At 35.3% G+C, this 25,482-nt stretch overlaps 1 protein-coding gene across 1 annotated transcript in view; it reads left to right on the top strand.

Moving 5' to 3' along the window:
- The first annotated feature begins 11,831 nt into the window (after positions 1-11,831).
- The window catches only part of LOC107742965 (serine/threonine-protein kinase tousled-like 1-B), a 46,087-nt gene continuing 32,436 nt past the window's right edge, over positions 11,832-25,482 (top strand). The window contains exon 1 of the mRNA XM_016556055.1: positions 11,832-12,086. The gene's annotated coding sequence lies outside the window, so the exon portion shown is untranslated. The remainder of the gene's footprint in view (positions 12,087-25,482) is intronic.

Genomic DNA, 25,482 nt, shown 5'->3' with positions numbered 1-25,482 from the left:
CTCCCGGGGGTGCGTCATCTGAAGGCGCGCGGTCGCTGTTTCCGGCTGGGATATGTAGTTCAGTACTTCACAGTGGTGTATAGTGTTGTGTTAACTAGTTTGTAGTGATCATAATAACTAACACGTTCTCAGATGAGTGTGGAGAGATGAGGGGCTTCTTGAGGCTGACTGTCTGTGCTGTGAGGCCGTACAGTGGAGGAGGAAGAGTCCTTGCCAACCCTGACCACATCTTTCAGCATAACCTGTGGTGTTGAGTTTTGTTAGAAAACCTGGAATATTTTGTATGTACTTACAATTATATATTATATCGCAGGACCCACATGAAAAAATACTATAGACATTTATAGTAAATACTATAGTGTTTTTTAACCATACTATAGTAAAGTACTTGAATTAATTTGTTGTGGTAATTCTATAGTTGCTGTGGTAATATAAACAAATTACTTTACCCAAGTTTTCTACAACTATAGGGTATATTATACTACAGTATTTATTACAGTTCACTATAGTTAATACTCCAGTATGCTGTAGCGTTCATTAACAAAGTGTTGTAAATACTATAATATATACAGTATAATACACTTTACTATAGTATGGTTCAAAAACACTATAGTATTTACTATATATTACTATAGTATTTTTTCACGTGGGCTATTTTAAGTGGACAGGAAAAAACAGATAATAAATAAAAATGAAAAGTTGATTAGCAAGAAATTACAGTCAAACCAAAACACCTTCAACATTTCTCACATTATCAGTTTATTCGCTATAGTTTAGAAAATGGTAATAAAATATGACAAGAACTCAGAGTTAAACTGTGTCAGAACAAATTCAGCTTGATAATGTTAGATAACTTTGATAGAAAGGTACACTGTAAAAAATGACCGTGAATTTAACGGTAAAAGACTGTAAAAATGCTACAGTAAACACCTGTTAAATGGTTAACGGTAAATTCCCCTACTATATACGGTGAAAAACTGTATTGAACATTACATGTATTGGACATTAATTTTACGGTAGTATACCGTTTTTGGAAGTGAAAAAGACCGTATAATTTACAGTGAATAACCGTAAATTGACATTCCCAGAATTCCCTGCGTTACATTTTCAAATTTGATGTTTTTTTAGTTGAAATAACTATGTTTCTTCTTAGTTTTTTCTTATCAGTTTTGTTTGGGTTCAGACAGATGATTGATTGATAGAAATGTTTGTTAGGGTTGTATGTTACACCTAATGTTGTTAAATGAATGTTTATTGCATTATTTCAGTTTCATGTGTGTCACCATGATGGTGTTTAGTGTTTGTGTGAATGACAATGACATGAAAGGAAATGACCAGGAAACAGGCAATCATGTTTGATACGGACCATTTATTGGTGAGAGGTGCAGATTAGCAATCACTAAAAATAAATAACTTATAAATTATGGGAAAAAGGAGAAACTGAGTGACGCCAAAACAAAGAAATAATCAAAAGCAAACCAACCCCGATAACTGAACCTCGACCCAACTAATCTAACTATCAAACAGAAAATGTAGAAATAAAACCGCAAACTTCAGCGTATCCGACGCCCAACATAAACTACCCTAATTAATAACAAAAATACATAGGTGGCAGTCACTCCCTAACTAAAACTAACAAGAAAAGAACTAAAGTTAAATGCAAAAACTTACCTACCTCCTTTTCCCAAAATCATTCTAACAGGACTCACTTAACAAAAACACATTGGTCTACGTTAACTGATCACAGGGGTAACTTAGCACCACATGTCAAACCAGCAACTAAAGCACTAATCATTCAGCAACAGGTGTTTCTAAGTTCTAGCGAACAATGACACAGGTTTAATAAACCGAACCACAGGACCAGAAAGCCTCAATAAACCAACGAGTAAGTCAGTCAACTGAACAATTCAAAATAACTAATAAACACAACTCAAACAGTCAAAGAAAGAAATGAGCGCGGCTGGCAAAAATGGACAGTCGCCCGCTGGCTGGAAAGCGGGACGGCTGACAGCAGCACACGAAACCCGGCCGCCTTTTAAACGGGTAGGTCCATCCTGATTGGTCAACTGATGAACCGAGCAGCCAATAAACAAAACCTAAGAATTTAGAGCAGAAACAACAAAAGAGGAAAAGGAAAAAAGAAAACAGGGAGCAAACAAAAATACAAAACATACGAGGAACATAACAATATATATATATACTGTATATATATATTATACACACATATATATATACACACACACACACACACACACACAAAGAAAAACAAGTAGATAGAATAGAAAAATATAAATACATTTTTTTTTAAATAAAAAAAAAGATAAATGTAGATAAAGTAGAATTAAAATAGAATAGAAAGTTCTAGAGTTAGAGGGTCAAATAAAGGACAAGTTAAAAGTTAAAACCGTAAAACCTAAAACGTTGCTACTGTATTTTTTACGGTAAAATTCCGGCAACCACAGCTGCCGTTTTTTTACCGTAAATTTTACGGACTTTTTTTTACAGTGTATGTAATGAATTCGGTTGAATAGCTGTCAGCTTTTAAATTTAAATACACAATTAATACCAATTTAGGTCAGCCGATTACCAAGTAATGCTTAATTTTGTTCAGTCTGTGGTGTAAAAATTGCATTAGCAATTAAAGAAAAAACACTTAAGCAAAACATGGTCAGGTCAAAGTGTCTGAATAATTTTTGGTCCCAAATTTTTATTAATTTTACTGCTAGTCCACTGTATGAAGAGTCTTTGGGTGTAATATGTCACAGTTCACTTTATGTTGCTACCCTCACTTACATAAATGAACTATAGTGTCCTGCACCCACTAGTAAAAAAATATAAAAAATTATATCTGTCTGAATAAAATTATAAATAAAATTATATGTCTGAATATTTTTTGGTTTGGTTGCTTTAAATTGATCAAAAGTGATAATACAGACATTTATAATGTTACACAAGATTTCTATTTTTAGATAAATGCTGTTCTTCTGAACTTTCTATTCATCAAAACAAATTATACTCAGCTGTTTTCAACATAGTATTAATAATACAGATTTTTGAGCAGCAAATCAGCATATTATAATGATTTCTGAAGGATCATGTGACTGGAGTAATGATGCTAAAAATTCAGCTATGAAATCACATTACATTTTAACATATATTCAAATAGAAAACAGTTATTTGAAATAGTACAAATATTTCAAAATGTTACTGTTTTGGCTGTACTTTGGATCAAATAAATGCAGGCTTGGTGAGCATCTTTAAAAATCTTACTGTTCAAAAACTTTTGACTGGTAGTGTATTTGTGTATAAGCAGGATATTGTACAGTCAGTAATGTTCAGGTCATTATCATTCAAAAAACAGACTGTAACAGAATGATCAGGACACAAAGCAGAGGCTGATTGTATATTATCCCATACATATTAAATTCTGAGATAAGGAGATGAAAATCAGTAAGTTATAATAGAAACTCTTATTGGGAGTAACGAGTAAGCAGGTGTATTTGTGTATTTCTAGGGGCAGTAAGGCGTTTCTGTACTGCTGTGACTTCTCATCTCAAGCTATTGAGCTCATCCAGGTTAATCTGCTCCTCAGTGCATAAATATACCTGCCACCTTTACATCAAACAGAGCCCACACACCCCCCAGATTTACATTAGCCAAAGCCTTTGAGAATGGATAAAGATGGGGAGGGCAACATATCCTCTTCTCCATTCATATTAATGACGGCTGATCAGTCGTGTGGGAGTTTGGCTCTGCCTCCTGGTGCTCGATGCTTTTTGGTATGCAGAGACCTTCATCAAATGCCAACAGCAGAACATATTGAATAGTGGGGGAAGTGACATCCACAGCATTTCTATTCAAGCAATATATGCTCGATTTTGAGTAAAACTATTGTTCTGCTTTAAAAACTGTACTCATGAACTAATATTTGAACATTTTGTGAAGAAGTCCATGTCAAAAGAGCCCACCCAGAGTCTCTGTGATATCCAGGACCTTATGATTTGGATGCCTCCTTCAATATAGACTACCATTCCAAAGTTTAGGCATTTTTAAAAGAAATTAATTGAGCAAGGACAGCTTCAATTGATCAAATGTATCATTAGTAAAGTGAAGACTTAGAATTTAAAAAGTCAATATTGTAAATAAAATCATGTTCTCTTGAATTGCTTCCACAAAATAATAATCAGTACAACTTTTTTCAACATTAATAATAATACGAATATAATATATAACAATAATAATGTCTTGAAGACTGAAGGTTTTGAAATATGTTCAAAAGAAAACAGTTGTAAAAATGTTTCACAATATTACTGTTTTACTGTATTTTTAATCAATCATACGACGCCATGTATAAGCTTAAAAGTCCTGAGATGACTGAGTGGCCTGTTATAGTTTTTATTATTTTGCTAATGTGTTAAATCAAGAGTAATTTATGGAAATTAAATATTTGAATGTTAAATTCTAAATTGTAAGTATTTAATATTAATTTTTTTTTGTTAAAACAAGCATTTAATTTATTTAACACCATTTCTCATTGCTAAAAATATCTAGTTTGAATATATATATATATATATATATACTGTATATATATATATATATATAATATTTGAAGTACTATTGTATATATTATGCTAGTACTGAATTTAATTCATACTAGTTTTAATTTGAATAACATTTTTCCATAGGCTTAATTTTGATTGTTATTTATTTATTTATTAATATATTTTTATTCTGGGCTGAAATATGACATGGACATTGTAGGATTCACCCTAAAAGTATTTTTTGTGTGTGTGTGTTCAAAATGTAATTAAAGCAACTCACATGTCATTATCATTCCCATGTATTTATGTGATTAAAGTGTCCTCTGCTTTCATATTAAAATAAATGGAACTCCTAACATTTGTTAGTTGTATTAGTATGATAAAATGTCCGCAGTGTATTTCCATGAAGGCAAAATCTAAGATGCTTCACTAAAACTGCAGTCATTTGAGGACAGTTGTGCATGTTTTCCTCTTGCAGGAGCACCCAGACTATGACCCTGCAGTGTGTCACGCATTTCCCTTCCCCCCTGAGAGTCTGGACATTATTCTGGTGGTCTTTGTGCTCTCTGCCATCCAGCCAGCACGGTAATAAAGGTCACACACACACACACATTCATTATGTTAACACTGTAACACACTTGCCCTGTCTGTTTATTTGACCAGTATCCATTACTGCTGTCTCGCTTATAGCAGCCATTCCCAGCTTAACGCTCTCTTATGTCCTTCAGTCAAATCTACCTATAAATCATAGAGTTTTATATCAAATGTTCAATATTGAATCTGGAGGCCTTGTTTGAGTCCCCTTATATTTCATGGGGAACATATCTGGCATTATTGACAAACATCTGGACACAGTACTCATAATTGCCAGGGAATCTCTGTTTTTAGCATGAACATCTGCATCAGTGTTAAAACTAAAACTAGAACCATTAAAAAGGTGGTAATTGAATAAAATAAATTGATGTACTAAAATAACTAAAGCTAAAACTGAAATAAAATTAATTTAAAAAACTATATAAAGAAAAAAAAAAAGATTAGATATAAAAACAAACAAGCAAGCCTTGCCCGTATTTAAAAAGCAACTCAAAAGTAACAACGCATTGCTTTCCATAAAAAGTAACTAACATAATTACCGTATTGGCCCGAATATAAGACGACCCTGATTATAAGACGACCCCCCTTTTTCCAGATGCACCTTTTGGAAAAAGGCTTTTTAAAATCCAAATCTTGTTTTTTCTCAGTAAAACACATTTTGTCTTCAATTATTTTCATATTGCATATTTTTCCTATTTTAATTTTTGTTTTGAAAGTATGGTAAAAACTGGTAAAATGTACCAACAATCACATTTAAAAAATATGCACTTTTTGATATACCATAAAAAAAAATAAAAAAAACTGGTAGCCCATCTGAATTAGGACATTTAGGCTATCCATCTAATAGTAGCCTGCCAAAATCTTATTAACAGTAGAAGTTAAATCTTACTGTAGTCTTCAAATCTGGGTACTGTCTTACGTTTTAAAATCACAAAGGGAGTTTGGTCCCATCATGCTAACGTGACAGTCAGGATTCATGCAGCTGTAAGGTTTTCTTTTTCTTTTGTTTTTACTGGCGATCTTTCCAACACGCATTACATTACGTATTTCATGGCACACTCGTTTTATGCGTATTTGGCGCCACCTATTGTTGTGTGTGTATTATTGACATGTCAAAGTCTAGACCCTGAATATAAGACGACTGCGTTTTTTCAGATGTATTTCCAAGAAAAAAACATCGTCTTATATTCGGGTCAATACGGTAGTTACTTTTTTAGGGAGTAATGCAATATTGTTTAATGCTAAGAACATAAAAATAAAAACGAATTCAAAAAGCTATAATTGTATCTCAGTTGTATTAAATATTATAAAAATGTGTCCATACAAATTATATGGATAAATTGTTGTTATATTCAAACTCATCTGATGCCACATGATAGCTTTATAACCTCTCTGTTAATAATAAAAGATTCATCTGCTTAAAACCCTTCTAAGCCTTCTGCTTTCCTTCAGCAGGGCTCAAGATGTGGTGAAGGGTTCGGCTGTTCAAAGACTACGGCAGATACCATCTGTCACAACTAAGATTTAAAAAAGGTGATTGTCTCTGGATTCATTAAGCTCTGGGGCAGTCTTTTCCCAGCTCTGAAAACCTAGATACAGAGATCCTTCTTTGTGTATTCCATTTAAAATGCACGTTAAACAAAGGACATTGTATAAAGGTGTACAGTACATACGCACTCAGAATTGTCACATTAGCATTTTGACTTGTCTTTTGTACCTCTTCAGCTACAACATCGTGTTTAATTAACTCCCACTGGGTATCATTATAATTAATAGGTTTACAAAGTTCATTATTACAGTGATTCAGTTTTAATTGATATCCAAATCATCAATACAGTATGACACATTATTTTTGTTTTCTTTCCGTAAATATTAACTGAATGTGTTAAGCCTCTCATTCCAGAAAACAAAAAATATATGTATTATTTTTATTATTTTAATCCTTTAATCTATTATTATTCTTGTAAGACTGAAACTTGATTGATCGATTCTTGTATGGCCACTTTCTGCAGGTCAGTGTTTGTCTGAAAACTTCTGTACGCGCCAGCATGGAACCTGTGTGTATTTCTTCACAAAAGGTAGAACCGTTTCAGACTATTTTTTAGATATTGTTAAACTCCTTGCATATTATTTCTGGATTCCATCCAGTTTTGGGCTCGTATAAACACCTACTGTTCATGCTGAATGTCCTGCTCTCTATACAGATGAGGTTCATCATTTGTTTTCTAATGCTGGTTTGGAGGAGCTTCAGAATCTGGAAGACAGAAGACTGCAGGTAAACAGAGGACAGAAGGTGGTAATGCACAGAGTGTGGATGCAAAGCAAATACAGGACGCCTTATCTGACTGAGGTCTGAAAGAACTGGGCCTATGGGACATGTCCTTTGTGATAGACTTCAAGTATAGCAACTGATGGAGATATAACATTACAAAAACATCAAGAGAAAGCAATCCATTTTTTTGGTTTCTTTTAACTTACCATGTGCCACTATTAGCCTTTGTTAGGTTTCAGTAAAGTGTAATGAATGCATTGTCTTGTAGTACATTATTATTTAATCAAGTGAATTAACATTACTGGAGTCTTGAAAGTTAACAGTAGTTCTTCTAAAAGTCACTTTAATTAAATACATAATACTTAATCACTAAAATGATGTTTGATTTTTTTCTTAAGATTATTTTGTGTACTGCTATACTATTTTTGTACTTATTAAAACAAAATATTCAAAGTGTCCCTTCTCACGGAAATGCCAGTGCACTCCTTGAAACTTGACAGTGTCACAAAAGATTTTATTTTATTTGTTCTTCAAACATGTATTTGCTCGGGCTTTCATTGGCTACGTTTACATGCACACTTTTTGGTTCAGTCGGACTGAATTCATTCCGATTGATGAATCTGAATGTAGTGTTTACACGAACGCTGAAGAAAGTGATCGGGTTGATGTGCGCGTTTAATTGTCACAAACTTTAAATCGGAATTGATTTTTTTTTTACGTGCGCACACTGCACAAATATAGAGTTTCTCACTGTTTTCACATAATAACCACTCTCCTACAAGGTTTATTTATTTGTTTTTAACAGCAGAATTAATATTTATTAATTTATGGATAAATATAGGCCACATATAAACCGCTGTGCCGTGCTGCTCATATTTATCCCACAGTAAGTCATACGTCATTACGCTATTTCTGCGTCTCTGCACATGCGCAGTGCTTTCAGTTTCGGGGTTCAATCCGATCAGTTTTTACATGCACTCTCAATCGTATTAGAAAAGGAATAAACCACCCCCTTCAATCCGATCGAAATTTCATTCCGATCGAGCTCAGTCGGATCGATTAAGGTGTTTACATGAAGGCTTTTCAGTCCAATTGAGCCGTCAATCCGATTACAAACGGATTATTTGGTTGCATGTAAACGTAGCCATTGAATGGTTTGTAATATGGTATATTTATGTTTTTATTTGTAATGTTTTACATGTTTGCAGAGGCAAATTGATTTTCAAAGAAATAAATTTGTTTAAAAAATGTTTATTTGACATTTATTTCACAAACATACATCACAGTCATAATAATTATTAGATGAATCTTATATTCAGAATATGCAGTGTTGGGAAGGTTACTTTGGGAATGTAATAGGTTACAGATTACAAGTTACCCTATCTAAAATGTAATAAGTAGTGTAACTATTTCAATTACTTTATTAATGTACCTGATTACATTTGATTACTTTTCTAAATTTCTAATGAATTTTTTCAACTGTTAATCATTTTGAAACATTTAAAGCAGGGTTAACCTTACAGTAGTGCTACTCAACACTGATTACTGTCAGACTTTCAAAATCTTTCATCTCTTGAATTAAGATTATAACAATTTAATTTTAGAGCACAGCCACCACAAAATCAGACTTTAGCACCTCGTTTTACTTTGAGATCGTTTTGAAGTAAAATACGGATTTAAAATCATAAGATATAGTTTAATAGTTTCGATGCTGTTTTGGAAATCAAATCTTTGCATAGCTACAACAGGAAAACTGGCATCTAACAATACTTTAGAAAAAAAAAAAGAAAAAAAACATATAGGCCTACACAAACCCATATATATATATATATATATATATATATAAATATAAATAAAACAGTTATTAAATAAGCATGTGTCCTGCTCTGTGTCCTAAACTCCTGAAACATTGGTCCCTCATATTTTAAAGCAGTCAATGCAATTTGGGAAATAAATGAATTTATATGAATAAATATTCAGGTGTAACCCCCTTTGTAATTTGTAACATGAAAGTAACTGTAATTTAATTAGACATTTTTTTGTAACAGATTACAGTTACGTTTGTTTTGGGTACTTTATTTTAAGGTGTCCTTGTTACACGTTACATGTACTTACTATAACAATAACAATACATTATGCATAATTACATGCAAGTAAAACACTAATCCTAACCATATAGTAAGTACATGCAGTTAATTAATACTTAAATGTATAGTTACACTGTAACAAAAACATCTTAAAATAAAGTGTAACCTTATTACCTTTGGCTAATGTAACCTTATAATTTCGTAACTAGTTACTCCCCAACACTGAGTATATGTTATTGTCTGCAGGGTTGGGGGAAGTTACTTTTAAAAGTAAGGCATTACAATATTGCATTACTCCCTAAAAAAGTAACTAATTATGTTAGTTACTTTTTATGGAAAGCAATGCGTTATGTTACTTTTGAGTTGCTTTTTAAATATGGGCAAGGCTTGCTTGTTTGTTTTTAATATAAAAAAGTTTTTATTTTACAAATGTAAAAGCTCTTTCACAACAAAAGTGAAATGAACACGCCTCAATCTGAAGGAAATGTAAATTCATGTCTGTACAGTAGAGGGTGCAGTTCAAACAAATTGCATGAAGAATATGACGCAGGAGAAGAAAGTTCAACACTATTCAGCAATAACAAAAATGAAAGGACTTTGATGTAAGCTCCTGTGATCACCAAACTGAAGATTTGCCCCATCTCTTTTGGTATTGTGATTATACTAAGAATCTCTGGAAAAACATATTGAGTGTTTTTCGTGATATAATTCCTGGTATCTCTTTGAAATATGAAAATGTTATTCTAAGATATACACATGAGAGTGAACAGTCAGATGTTTTTTTATTTATTCAACCTTATTTTGTTCTTGGCTAAATTTTTTATACATAAATGTAAGTTTTGCAAACGTAAGCCTTTCTATAGAAATTTTCTTGAAGATTTAAAACTCTATATGTGTTTGATTTCTGACTCTACTAATAAGAAAGCTGTAAAGACTGTGAATCTGTTCAAAAGATACATTATTGTCTTGCTCCCTGGAATATGATTTAATGTAATTTTGTTACATCTGGTTCACTGGTTGTATTAATAAATAATAATAAAAAAACATAAATGAAACACAGATGTGTCATTTTTGCTTAGCATGGTTGAATTGAATCATCGAAGGTCAGTAGCAAAGATATTGGTTAATAAAATGGGATTAAAAACATAAATGATATTTGTCTTATTTAATTATTGCAGGTTTGTATAATATTTGAGTTTACATTTGACTGTTTTTATTCATTTTGAGGAATACTGAATCTGTTTTTTGTGCAGGTGAGATGAGATTGTGGCAACACGAGAGCTGTCAGACAAAGACATGGGAAACGAGTAACTGGCGTTACTTAGTGTTTGAAAAAGTAACTCAGATAGTTCCTTCTAAATTAAAAAGTAATGCGTTACTTTACTAGTTACTTAAAAAAGTAATCTGATTACGTAACTGGCGTTACTTAGTGTTTGAAAAAGTAACTCAGATAGTTCCTTCTAAATTAAAAAGTAATGCGTTACTTTACTAGTTACTTAAAAAAGTAATCTGATTACGTAACTGGCGTTACTTAGTGTTTGAAAAAGTAACTCAGATAGTTCCTTCTAAATTAAAAAGTAATGCGTTACTTTACTAGTTACTTAAAAAAGTAATCTGATTACGTAACTGGCGTTACTTAGTGTTTGAAAAAGTAACTCAGATAGTTCCTTCCTTTTAAGTCAGTTATTTCTATCTTTTGCTGTAGTGTGTCTGTAGGAAATATCAGTTTACATTTCAAAACATTTATTTAGCCATTTAATTGTAATAATCCAGTGAGATTTTTGTTTGCACAACAGCCAGTGCTCCACACAGAGATCTGGTCTGATCATCATCAGTCTGGAGACAACAAAGAAACAACAAACTGAGACAGAATAAATCCAGAAGAACTGTTCCTAAAGAACAAAATTAGATGACTAACTTTTAAGACTAGTCTAAACCTTTTATGCAACCGGCGCCAGATCTCTGTGTGCAGCACTGGCTGTTGTCAGACCCTTTCCTACTGACACACTACAGCTAACTGACTTAAAACCATTTTTTTAGTTGGTGAAAATACTAGTGTTCTAATAATTTAAGCCACTACTGTATGTTTACCATACAGGCATAACCGTGTGTGATGGAAATGATGTTTAGACTGATGGGACAGTGATTTCTGAGTGGACCCCATAGTCTCTCCCACCATCTCATTTTCATGGGACGAGTGTCAAGTATCGCGATAGATAGTGTTTTAAGAGAGCAGCTTCATGTCTTTATTTCATCTTTATCCTCCTCAGCAGCAGCAGCAGCAGGCGCTTCTGGACGCACTGCAGAGGGCGATGAAGGTTTGTGTGTCTGTCCCAAGTGTTGACAACCCCTCCTCTCCCGATGAAAAACAAAATCATCATTCACTTAACCTCCCACATTTTGTCAGATGTCGTTTGCATGGCCCGCTGATTGATGTTTTGCTCTCTGGTTCTCTAAAGTGGCTGGATGAGTGCGCAAAGTAGCAGTGGAAGTTTGGAGGGGGCGCCATCTTAGCTCCAGCGGCGGCAGCAGCAGCGGCTCCCCGGCGCCGTACTCTCTCGCTCCGCGCGCCGCTCGCAGCAGCCAAAGAAGGTACAGTGTGCTTCTTTTATTCCCTTCACCTTCTAGTTCTGAATAGTGGAAGGGTTTTGGTGGAAGGTTCCGCCAGGGGAGTTAAAATGACTCGATCGAGTTGGGTTGCGAGTTACAGTATGAGGTTAGCATTCGGTCGGGTTAGCTTTTTAGCGGGACTAGCTAATCTGCTAGCTCTGTATCGGCTGACAAGCATGTTAGCATGGTAGCGTGTTGGTTTTCCTGGCTAGTTAGCCGCCTGGCTTGTGCTGTCAAAACTAATGGTAAAAGTAGCATCTAACTAGCTAGCGTGCTAGCATTTTAGCTCCGCAGCATGGAAACCTCATACCGTTGAGAGACTAGGTTGTAGCACTTTAGCTTTCGGCTAATTAGCATCATAAGCTCATACTGTACTACAGTGCAACTGCTCAGTATGAGCTCCAGCAAGTCAAAATAAGAAACAAAGAAAACGTCAACTGGTAATTTACTGTTTTAAAACATACATTGGCGACTTGGTATCGCATTGTAAGATTAAGACTACGCTGGAAACTGATAATTTTGACTAAGATTTGAGGTTTTAGTGAGCAGGAGTGAGACTTGGACACTGGTTCTTGATGGCAAACAGGGTCGCTCAAGGAGCTGAATGGATTTGTTTTGTTTGTTGGACGTTAGATTTGATTACAGTGCGTGTTTGCATGCACATGTGTGTATTAAAGCACACAGAATCTTATCAAACACGCATACAGTCACACCGAGGTGTTATTCTCACAGTTTGGGCTTGGTCTTGCTGTACTGGGTGTACATTTGGCATTGTGCCCGTGTTAAGGTGTCGTCCACTTCCACACACATGGCATTTAGGATATTATTGGAGTTGTTGGCCAGTTGTCAACTTGTGTCAGTCCACACAACTGACCTTTCATCCCGTCACCGAGCATTACATCCTAACACTAATGTGTGTGTCTGTCAGCATGCCTAAAAAGGAGATCATTTTGCTGTACTCTTTCCGTGCTGTTGCTTCTGCATGTGTTGTTTTCATTGCAAAGAGACCAAAGATAAGTGATATTCCCCCAGGGAGATGTTTAGGTGAGAACCTCTAAAGAGCTGTTCAACTGCAAGAATAGAGATTGCAAACAAGCAACTGTGAACATGCAGAGTTGATTATTGAATTGTTAGTTTACACAACAATCTTTATAGATATATTTTTATTGATTTATATTTATTTAATTGTATCTATAATAATGCAAATAAGAATTTACACACAGCAAGGTGAAAGTTATGGCATAAAACCCAAAGTTGGTGCTTTTGATTGGCAGCATAAGTATGTGTCAGAAACAGGTGGACACTGCCTGTGAGGAGCAGAGAGCTAAAATGACATCCCTGCATTGTAAGGGTTCACCCGGGTGCGTGTGCAGGGGCCTGAGAGCAGGAGACCCATGCATAATGTCAATAAAATGATGCCTCTCCACCAAAAAGTGTATAAAGGACAAAGAGCAAGAGGGAGAACGTAGTATTAACTTTCCTAGTCCTGTCCTTTACATGGTTTTGTGTTTGAATTACGTTGTCTTTATTAGTAGAAAATATGGTTAACACTCGGTCATGCATGAAAAAAAAATACCATCATGTACCGTGAAATGGTATAATTTTGAAAAATACCATGATATAAATTTTTGGTCATCCCGCCCAGCACTACTATTAAGCCGCATCTGTTTACTCGAGCTGTATCTCCCAGATGTGTTGTTTTTGAAGTATAAATGGATTATTTGGCACTCTTGAAACACATCCACTGAGTCTGAGGCTGCTCAAAATAGCCTCACCTTCTCTCGTCGGCCTCCATTACGAACTCTAATGATAAAGCTCCCCGCGGTCCTGTCTGTGTCCTGGCCTGATAACACCACTGATCTTTGCACTGCCATTTTGTGTCAGTGGGAATGTGCTGGGCATCCATGTTGGCTCTTGGTCCTCCAGAGAGAGAGGGATAAGCCTGGTTAAAAGGCCGCAGCCAGACACTACGCTGCCAGCAAGAGTTTCATACAGAGAGCTGCTCGCTTCTTTTATGCTGTTGTTTCAGTCCTGATCACAGCATGCCATTACACAATATGTGTTTTACAGTAACACACAGTTCACAGCTGAAAAGCTGATCTGATAGTGGGCAAGTCACTTCTGTTTATACAGTACAGTTGTCAAAGTTTACAGTAGCGAACACTAAAAACTGCATCCATGTTGCAAAATTCTTCCGTTAGGAATCAATAAATTCAGTTTGAATTACAATTTCAGTTTCAACTAAAACAGTTCTGTGGAAGATTATATAGTAGTGTCTTTATTCATTACAATTCAGTTATTCTGTGTTCTTATTCAATAGTTTCCAATAGGGCTGTGCGATATTGAAGAAAAATGCGATACCTTGTTAAAAATGCGATATTCGATATGCGATACGATATTGCTTAAAGTGTGAAAAATCTATTTAAATTATATTTTAAAATATTTAAAAATGAAACTTATATAACCAAGTTGTTTCACTTTCAGTAAAAGTGTGGTTATTTTATTGGCTTGTGTTTGTTTAAATTCAGTATCATTAAAATTGAGTTACATTTAAAAAGTCTTACAAAATTACTTTATATTATTTAATAAAATAATAAATAATCATTACAAAGCAGTTCCATACGCTTTGTGTTCCGTTTTGCCGGTTGGTCACGAATTTCCATTTTTAATAATATTTATTGTTTCTTTTCCCAAATCCTCACGATCTCACCCTCTAATTTCACAGGTTTATTGTCGTTCACTTTTAATCACTGATTTCGCATCTCTTACTGTGGTAAGCATGCGGGGGGAAATTCGTGAAATTCGTGGCCATGAATTAAGAATTCTTTCCTATGACTTAATTCGTTCCCTCATTTTAGTTAAATCATGAGTTTTCTAGGGAACAAATTAATGAAATATGGACAGTGGGCACAAATTAAGTCGTAGGTAGATTATGAAATTTGGGTGGCGATTAATTGTCAAATAAATAATTGCGATTATGACGATTTATTGCCTGTTTTTTGGTACTTTAGCGATTAATTGTTTGTTTTAGGGCTTTGACGATTAATTGTTTGCGGTATACAATTAACACACTTCGCACATTTAAATAAATGTAATAAAGTTATTTATTCAGTGAATAATATATACTGTATCTTTCAGAAATATGAAAATTCTGTAAATAACAGGAACCATCACAATACAGTGACCATAAGAAAAGACTGTAGATTCCAAATAAAACCATATTCACATATTTGAAAATTCTGTAAATAACAAAAACAAAAAAAACTATGACCATAACAGAACAGGCCATAAATGTCACATTTCCGAACAAGGCTGACCCTGCTCCTTAATGGCTTGGTAGATTACGGGAAAGAAACACTAGCATGTTGACTTTCTCTGGCTTCAGACAACATCTAACTGGGGTCACAATATTGCCAGCTGTACTGAACATTCTTTCTGAAGCAGTACTTGTTGCACAAATGCACATGTACTTTTTTGCCAATTTGGACATTAAAGGAAACCTGGATTCATTATCTCGCCACCACAACAGAGGATCTGCTGAGGTATCTAGTGCCTCTTCCTGTAGGTACCGTGTCAGTTCAGCATCAGCTTGCACTCTTTTTGGCAACACATGGGTAGATGATTGAGCTCTTCTGTGCTGCAGTAGATCACACAGCCTAATCTTTTTTGGTGCAGGAGGTGTTGTATCTATATCATCTTCTGCCACTGCTTCGTTAGACACTGTAAAGAGTGAAGGGCAGCGGTTGTCTTAAAGTATATATCTTAAAATATATATTCACATAACATTTGTCAAATATTTATAGTGCATTTTCCACCTTCCTCCTGTCCTTATTCTGTCATCTCCATGATCTCTTTTAAAAGCTCATCTTTGGTGTCACTTATGATTGCTGCTTCTCCAAAGTGACCCCTGCACCTTGGGTCAAGAAGGGTGGTCAGCTGTGATGTAATGAACTGTAAAGATCATGTACGGAGTCATGTTTGAGCTGGACCACATGTCTGTAGTAGCGGAATAAAAAGGAATTTGTTTCAGATCTGTAACAATATCTTCCTTCACTTGATTGTACAAGTTCGGTATTGCCGTTTTGGAAATGTATGTTTTTCCTGGCAATTCATACTTGTTGTCGAAGTTCTGCAGCATTTCTTTAAATGCTGTTTTTTTTCCACCGTATTACACGGCTGCATTTCCTTCGCAATGTACCTAGTAACACTGTCTGTCAGTGTGCGCCATTTGATGCTGTCAAGTTTATATTTCGTTACCCGTTCAAAAGCCTCCGCTATTGGCAGCTGACGGGATGTATGTGCGGTTTTGGATGCCTTGCAAACTTTGGCAAATTCAGTGGGATGATGTGTCTTTAGATGGTTTCTAAGATTTGTGGTGTTGGCGCTTTTCGCTGGTATTTCTCTTTTACATATTCGACACACTGCTGTGTCAATGTCTTTCGGCCATCCTTTTTCGTCAGGTTTAAAACCAAAATGTGCCCAGACAGGTGCCGTCGTTTTTGGCTTCGATATTAAATCCATCTTTGCTGTATAATTGCACTGATATGGCTCAGTGATGCAAAACTCCGCAGAACAGTGTCATTTGAACTTAACACGTGTATTTGCTTAGCGTAATGCGTGCAGAGCAAGCATGTTGGAAGTAGGGTGCTGCAGGTACTACAGTTCCCCCTTGTGGCTAATAAAAGTGCGCAATAATTGCGGTTGGTTACAACGACTGCGGTTATGTCATACAATTGCGATCATACGGTTATTTAATAATCGTGACAGCCCTAGTCGTAGGAACGAATTAACAAGTTGTAGGATTGAATTATATATCTGTCCTGCTTGTGTTCACAGCTCTGTCAAAGCGCAGAGCCTGATATGAAACAGTTATCTGGGAAATTACAATTAAACATGACTTAGTTATTGCATTTCAATACAAAAGAACTTTGTATTGTTTCTGTTAGGGCTGTGCAATTAATCGCATGTTTAGTTCTTTTGCACTTTAATCTGTGTAAAACTTTTAACTTTATACAGTTTTCTGTATTGCTTTATTGCATTTAAATGTTCAGTTATTTTTGTTATAAGAAAAAAGTTATTAAACCAGTTATACTGTATTATGACAGCACTTTTTTTTTTAACTTAATTTCAATATCGTGATAATACCGTATACTGTAATAAAAGCATTAGCAATTAATCGCAACATGAAAATTTGATACCGGCATATCCCTAGTTCACTGACAACAGACCTAACTTAAACTGCTTAATTGACCAGCGATAGCTTTAATCGATTGCATCTCTTATCGACAATTAATTGATTGCCGATTAACCGTTGACATCCCTAATCTGATTATTAAATCATTACACGCATACATTATAGACTACTGAACCTCTCAGGAATAGGCAGCAGTTTTCCTCAGATTCACACAGGTGTTCTTCTAGCAGACTATCACATTAACTATCAACATGATCTGCTAATGTTTGACTAACACACAGTGTTACTTCATTTGCTTTGGTGTTTTATATCTAATGCAGTAACATTCAGACATTTTTAAAATGTGACTTGACCATCCAAATTCTTTTTGAGGCCACTGTATGTTTAGAAGAAATGTGACGGTCTGAAACTTTGTGGTAGGACTATTAGGTTAAATATCGCATGCGATTTATCGTGCAGCCCTAGTTACCAACAATCTCCAAAATATATTTTTTTGTGTTCAACAGAAGAAAGAAATGCATACAGGTTTAGAACAACATGAATCATGAATTCATTTTTCATTTTGGGGAGCAGTGCATCGTTATTGGGCTTCACGTGGATTTCCCCTTCCCATCATGCTTTGCACAGGGCTTGATAAGGAGAGTAAATGTTGAAATAAAATGTTATTTTAGGCATTTTTTATTAAGATGATAAAATTGGGAGACTTGTTAATGATTAATGCTCTTTTATGTTTGTATTTAAAACAGTTGCTGGTATGTTAGTGTTTTGGGGGGTTATTGTGGTGAAGTGTAGCTCATGTGCTTGGGTTGAGGACCTGCTAACATGAATCAAAGTTGTTTTAATAATAAAAAAAATAACTACTTTGGGCATGTCATGAATGTAACAAAACCATCTTATGGCTATGCCTAACAAATTGGCTAATGCCTAAAGTTAAGTAAATCCTATGTATCCTTTTTTTTTTTTTTTGAGTGTAGAAAGAATAATTTATTTTCCAGTTAAATGTTTTAGTTTAAGTTCAACAAGCATACAAAATAAACACTTCATCAATGTATCAGTTTCATTTAAACTATATTTGATCAAATTGAGTTGGCTCAACTCAATTACATTTCATTGCATGAATTAGTTTATGAGTTGGGGCTACATATATTTATTGGATGGAAATCCTGCCCTCAATTAAATTGAGTTCATCCAATGAATTATTTTTTTGAGTGTTGCTGACGTGACATTAAATATACTACTACTCAGCGGGGTAGGGGATCATTCACACAGAATGCATTTTTCCATTTCACTGTGCTACTTTCCCATAGGTTTTCTAGGTAAACTGCCCTCGATGGACATCTGTGACCATTGCTTGTTTTTCAGAGCATTAAAGTGTTCTTTGTGAATGGCCTTTGGCTCTATTTCTGCTTTTCCATATGCGCCACCTACTGTCAGAGAGCGAATTTGCATTTTCACTCGTAACATCTGTTTTTTTTTTTTACCAATTAATCAATGATGAATATAATTGACTCTTCATCTTTTTTAGGGATGTAAGGATGAGATGTAAGGTTTATCAATTTATAAAACTTTTTTTTTTTGTTTAGTCAAAACTTGAATTATTTGAACTGTAAAGTTGTTTAGATCACACTTTTTATGGTCATTTTACAGGTTTTTCACTGGTCTGGACTGGAGTTTGCGGGTGTGAATGTTGTGTTCTTAGTCTTGTCGTGTGACGTGACATTTCTCAGGTTTCTCAACTAGAGCCCGACCGATATATCGTTTAGACGATATTATCGGCCGATATGAGCCTGTCGTCGATATATCGGTATCGGCGAATATGCCGCCGATATGAAAATTTTTTTTACAGAACATATAACGCAGATTGAATGCTTCTGAATGGTGTAATTACTTAGTTTGTCCAGCAGAGCGCACTCCCCATCTTTTACTCTCACAATGAGCTTATCATATTCGTTTGCTACATTAGTAGGGCCCTATGATTTCCGCGATGCAGAAAACATGGACGGAATCGCAGAATCCAGTCATAAAAACGGAATTTACTGTATAACGCGGAATTTCATGGAATTTGTCTTATTTTTGATGAATAAATAAAAAACAGGTCAGTACATATAAAAAGACGATTTAAATACGAATGTTCTGCATATTCATTTGATTTCCAGAAAATACACAACACAAACACAAAAAAATATATTATTAATTATTATTATTTATTCATTTTAGATGTTTACATTTGGAAAAGCTGTGCTTCCTGCATAAACCTGCCCCCTGTTGGTTTGGCAGTATCTTGCTTGCCCTACTTAGTTAACTTGTTTAATTTCTTAATACAAGTTATATACAGTATATTTTGTTATTTTTGTTATTTAAGTTATTTATAATAAGTGAAGTGAAGTTTACTGTTAAGTGCACTGATGTCAATACTCATTTAGAATAATAAAGTTTATTGTTAAATTGTTAAATACCCTGCCTCCATTACATGGGCCTATGTTTGTCACATCATTATAAGTGTTTGATCACCACATTTGAGTTATCATTGCAAAACATGTGTTTATGTATATATATTCTGTTTATGTAGGCTATATACTGTATTCTATATACAGTACCAGTCAAAAGTTTGGACACACGAATGGGAAGTGTGTCCAAACTTTTGACTATACTGTACTATAATATAGCCTACACATGAAGAAAATCGGCCGATATCGGCATCGGCCTCCAAAAAACCCATATCGGTCGGACTCTATTCTCAACACATCTGTCTGAGCGTCACGGCTCTCTGTGTCACTGCAGACCAGATCCGCATTAGCAGTTAGAGTGATGCTAGTACAGGAGATTTTATGTTACCATGTGTTGAGATGTTAAAAAGCTATTGCTGTTCTACACCATACTGTTCTTGTCGGTAACACACAGGAAATTAATCTGTGTTTGTTTTAGTTTGTATTAATCTGACACTAGCCATAATTCTGTATCCATTTCTCTCTTATATTTCTGTCTCCGAATGCCCCCTGATGTAATCCTGTAGCCTATGTCTCAGTGGTGTTGTGCTTTTCTCTCCTTGTTATATTTGTGTGTTCTGGCTTTGTTCTTTCCAGAGAAGGAGAGAAAAGCCGAATGTGTGTGTGTGTGGTCACCCACCGGTGGAGGAGTGTGGCATCAGATTCTCTCCTATCTGTATGTGGTTTGGTCCAGCAGCATTACTCCATTAGAGAGTCATTGATGAGTGTGAATAGGCCTATCTGTCTGTTTCTGCAGTGCCGTCAGTCACTTCCACTCACCTCATGCTTAATTTGACGTTGCACTCTCTGAATTAGCTGGTCATTGTTTTTCAGAGCAATTCTGTCATATGAAGCAAATTATTGGAAGTGAATTCTATAACGTTGAGCATATGGTATCGTGCTTTGGGCATCTCTGTTGGTGTGCAAGAAAGACTCTTGGGTTTAGATGAGTCCCAGTGGAGGGGATGAAACGCTGTTTATTTTTCTAGTTTTTGGTTGATGTGGGGACACATGAAGATGTTATCTAAGACTGGTAATGTAAAGTGATATGATATGATGTTATTACAGTTAAGAAAATCTCATATTGTTTGGACCACTAATATCAATAGTGTCAATAGTGGTTTCTGGTTAATTGCTAGTTTAGTAATTGTAATGGGCAGTGTTATAAGACACGATTTCAAATGAACAGATATACTGTTTAATAGTGCTGGACGGTATGACTAAACATTTATATCACGGTATTTTTCAAAATTATACTGGTTTCATGGTACGTTCTTCTGTGTCATCACGTTCTATTAGTTCTACAGCTTCAGTTTCTGAACTTTCACGCTTAGTAACACATACAGCTGTTCCCTCACCACAGTGCAGCAGTGAAAAGCCTTTCAAAAGAGAAACCAATTTCAAACAGTGTCGCGTTCCGAACGTTGTTTAAGCGACATACTATTGCGGTATTTTAAAAATTCATATCATAACAAAAATAAACACCGGTATTCGGTATGAACCGGTATACCGCCCAGCACTACTGTTTAATATGAAGACACCGTTTGTGAAACATTAGTTGATCATGTTGATAATAGGGTACTCTGCTAGGACTTGCGTGAACTTGAGCAAAACTGACTACATCTATTAAAAATCAGCAAAACACCAGTTCATTCAAAGACAGAAAATGAGAAAAATTATAGTTTTTTAAAAATCTCTATCAGCATTTGTTTAGATTGCACTTGTTTTGATATTTTTTATCTGAATCAATGAAATGTATATCCTTTTAAACATGCTGTTGGTGGTACTGATGTGGTCACCATTTATCTTCTAGGCCTACATCCCTGTCAGGGTTTCCCATGGGTCTGAAATATATTTGTGGTGGTTGGCAGTGAAAATAACAAATAGTCTACTATGAGACAAACAGCAAATAATGTGTTATCTTTAACAATTAGGCCTATTTCTTGAATGTTTCTATTAATTTTTGTTAAAATTGTCATCAGCTACTTTGTAATTTAGTCTTAAGCCCTATTCGGACGGGACTAGTTTTACAGGGGTCGTTAGAGAAATTTGTGTTTCACAGACATACTTTACGATTTTTAATCCCGTCCGAATCTGCCATGTCTGGGTTTTTCTCACACAATCTCTGTAATAATTCCAGAGCAAATTACCTACTGTTTTTTGGCAAGCTCAGTGAAACTCTGAGAAAACGAATCCCGTCCGAATGTGAATGTCTGTGATGAAAATCGAGAGCCAAATCACGTAAACCGATAAGACTGGCTACTGTAATATCAGCGTCAGGTAAGATTTCTCTCGTTCATTTCTGCAGTCAATTACATAATGTTTTAATTATGTACCTTTATGAAAATAAAACATACTACAATTTTTTTTTTTACAAAATTTTACTACAAATAAAGAAAAAAAAAAAGTTAAAGTAAAGTAACCACACATTAACTAGGGGTGGTCCGATCAGGATTTTTGAGGCCGATCACTGATCACAGAAAGCAGTATCTGCCGATACGATCACCGATACTGATCTTTTTAAAGCCTTCTTTTTATCATGTAGAATTATTTATAGTGATGATCCAATCAAGATTTTTAGACTAGGGGTGGTCCGATCAGGATTTTTGAGGCCGATCACTGATCACAGAAAGCAGTATCTGCCGATACGATCACCGATACTGATCTTTTTAAAGCCTTCTTTTTATCATGTAGAATTATTTATAGTGATGATCCAATCAAGATTTTTAGACATATATTCAGGGCCTGAATTTCATTTTTGAAAATGAATTCCCCTCTAAGCACCCAATCCAAATCCAAACATTGTTACTTAAAATGCTTTTTCAGCATTGTGATTCACAGTAATGCAATCTTTCATAGACGTGTTTAAACGCAATAAATATAAGAAACGCATTATTCAATGCTTTTTACTTTTGCATTTACTTCTAGATTGATATATTAAGTTGCTCAAGCAAGTGGCAAAACATTTAAACTACTTTTCTTACATTACCACAAACATTCTAAATGAAAACTTAACACTGACAGAAACAGTCAGCTCTACTGCCTTTTCTTGACAGTTTATTCAGTGAAAACTGTAGACATTTTAAGCCATAAGATCATTGATTATCATTTCAGTAATTATAGTCTAACCAAAAACAATATTTTTTATGAATTGTATAATAATTTATGTGATGTTAAAGTATAAAAAAAATTATAGGCCTAAGTAAAAATATAAAGCAGACAAGTGATATGCCTTTACCGCTTTAATAGACATTTCACCACATCAACATTTCACATTTAGTTTTACTTATTAAATACTGGTTGTTCAAGTTAATTAGCCTAATTTAAAATACATAAATGAGTTCAGCTGTAATGCTTAGCATAATGCTTAAACTCTCCTGGCATTATATGAACTGCATACAACACACAGTGAGCTGCTTTGCTTAGTACTGCTTTTTAAATGCAGTTGCCCTCTAAATCAGCCTCCTAGCCACCATGGAACATCAAAACTAATTTTCAACATTATATAAGTAGTGCATTATGTCCTTCTCAATCTCCCTGAAGGATGCAGTGTTGCCTTAGAATTTGGCAGCATAATAAAGATGACTTCACATCAGAAGCGCACCTGTGATGCCTTAAAAAAATGGTCTTCGATATTTTGGAACTGTGCAATTGTGTGTAGGTTATATTTAGTAATATTGCAGTCTCACCAATATATAAGTTTCACCTTATAATTAAGTGTTATGGAGGGTTTTTTTTGGACTACTCTCAGCAGTATATGAGTATTTCCCTGTGGTAGAGCTCCTCTGTGGTTCCTGCACTGAGCTGCGGTAACTGTGCTTGGAGTAGAGCCGTATTGGTGGCTCATTAGCGAGAGATAATGACAGCAGGGTGAGCCCTGAGGAGCCCACCCGGACGAGAACGCCCAGAGAAACCTCACAGCGACACTCGCTCCATCACGCCTCAGGGGCAGATAGAGAGCGCAGGGGAGAATAGAGGACGGAGGACGGGGAGTAAAGCAGGAGGAAGTGGGCGATTGAAGGAAAAACAGAGGGAGAGGTGGTAAAGAGGGATGGGGTGGCTGTGCAGAGACAGCAATCATGCGAACAATGGTATTTTTGTTCAAATGTCAGTTTTAATGTGCTTGTGTTGGGTGTACTGCAGCGTTTCCTCGCTGCATGTTAACATGCATGCTCTCACAGATCCATATGACCGCTCCTGTATGGACTGACAATGAGGCTTTTTCATGAAACACTGAAAGAATGTATTGCTGTCTAATTTTATATGTAAAACCATTCACACATGCACTACCTCTCAAAAGTTTTGACTCCCCTGGTTAAATTAGTTTCTCATTATCATAAGCCAGGTTTCCATCTAGTTTTTTGCTATTCTGTTATCAACAAAGCATGCTTTCTTTCAGTTAGCCTTTTTTAACCATAAAATGGTGTGCGTAATGATGGCATCCTCCTAGCAACGATCTTTAACGCACCCTTTAGCATACAGTCAAGACAGCTGCAGTTTGACGTGGCTAAGAAAAGCTGCCCAAATTGACTTGGCTCATGCAACTGTAATATGCTGTGTGAAGTTAATGGGATCATAAAAATATTGATACAATGAAAAATGTTTTGTTAGGCCATTTCACTGTGATTTAAGTGTGAATATATTTAGCAACATTACAGAGAAACAACAACATTCAGACAGGGACACATTTAATTTTGTCATGTGACATAGGGTTGGGCGATGTCTACCAAATTGGCATCGGACGATGTCCACATTGAAACATCGTGATGGACGATGGCATCGGGGGGGCGGGACGGGGTTAGGGGTGTGTTATTTAGTCCCTTTAGGGTTTCCGTAGTACACTTCATTTCCTTTCCGAACACGGAACTGTGATGCGGCGGGGTGGGTGGGGAATCATGATGTCAGCTTAACATTGTGATGTCTGTTAGCCATCGGCGATGGACGATTTAATCGGCGATGTGTTGATTTTAAAAGGACTTGCAGGAACGGTCTCGGTGCAGGTTCCCTGTCCGTGTCCATTCTCCAACCGTTCCACTGTCTGCAGAGAAGGTTGTTCCTGGCTGGAACGGACTTCTTTCATATTTATCGTAGTATGCAGAAAACGTCAGTATATCATTATAAACACAGCCGTTTTTGTCTTAAGTGAACTTAAACGGATGAGAAAGAAAACGCACGTGTACAGTAGTTTTATATCTGCGTGCGTTCGGTGTTAAAGACACAGCAGTCTATAAACGCGCTGCCTGTCATTAATGTTAATCAAAGAACAAAAGAAAATCATTCACTGATCTTGACTGAATATATTTAATAACTTTAACGAATTAATCTATTTTATTCATGAAAAGAAAATGCAGTGTTTTTAAACTTTTAATTCGTTTCTGTACCTGAAATTTGGTTCAGTTGTATTTATTTATGCTATTGCTAATTGATTTGTTTGTTCCTATTTGACTGTTTACTTGTCTTTAACATTTTAATATTTGAAATGTATATAAGTCTAGTTGTTTTTGCTGTGGTATTTTTGTGAAAAGCATGGTCAAAAGTTCCTCTTGCAGTGTTCTGTAGGCTGCTGATTTTTGCTCGTGTTATTCATCTGCAACATAATGCTTTGCAAAGAGACAGAATAAATGTTTGACATCTAAATGTTTAACTTCATTTTTTTTATATTGGATTTTTTATCTTATTGGAATCGAAACTAGGAATC

The sequence above is a fragment of the Sinocyclocheilus rhinocerous genome, unplaced genomic scaffold (assembly GCF_001515625.1).
Source record: "Sinocyclocheilus rhinocerous isolate Xijiao unplaced genomic scaffold, SAMN03320098_v1.1 scaffold45, whole genome shotgun sequence".
Lineage (NCBI taxonomy): Eukaryota > Metazoa > Chordata > Actinopteri > Cypriniformes > Cyprinidae > Sinocyclocheilus > Sinocyclocheilus rhinocerous.
The sequence above is the reverse complement of the archived record's forward strand: the minus strand, read 5'-3'. Positions and strand labels throughout refer to the sequence as shown.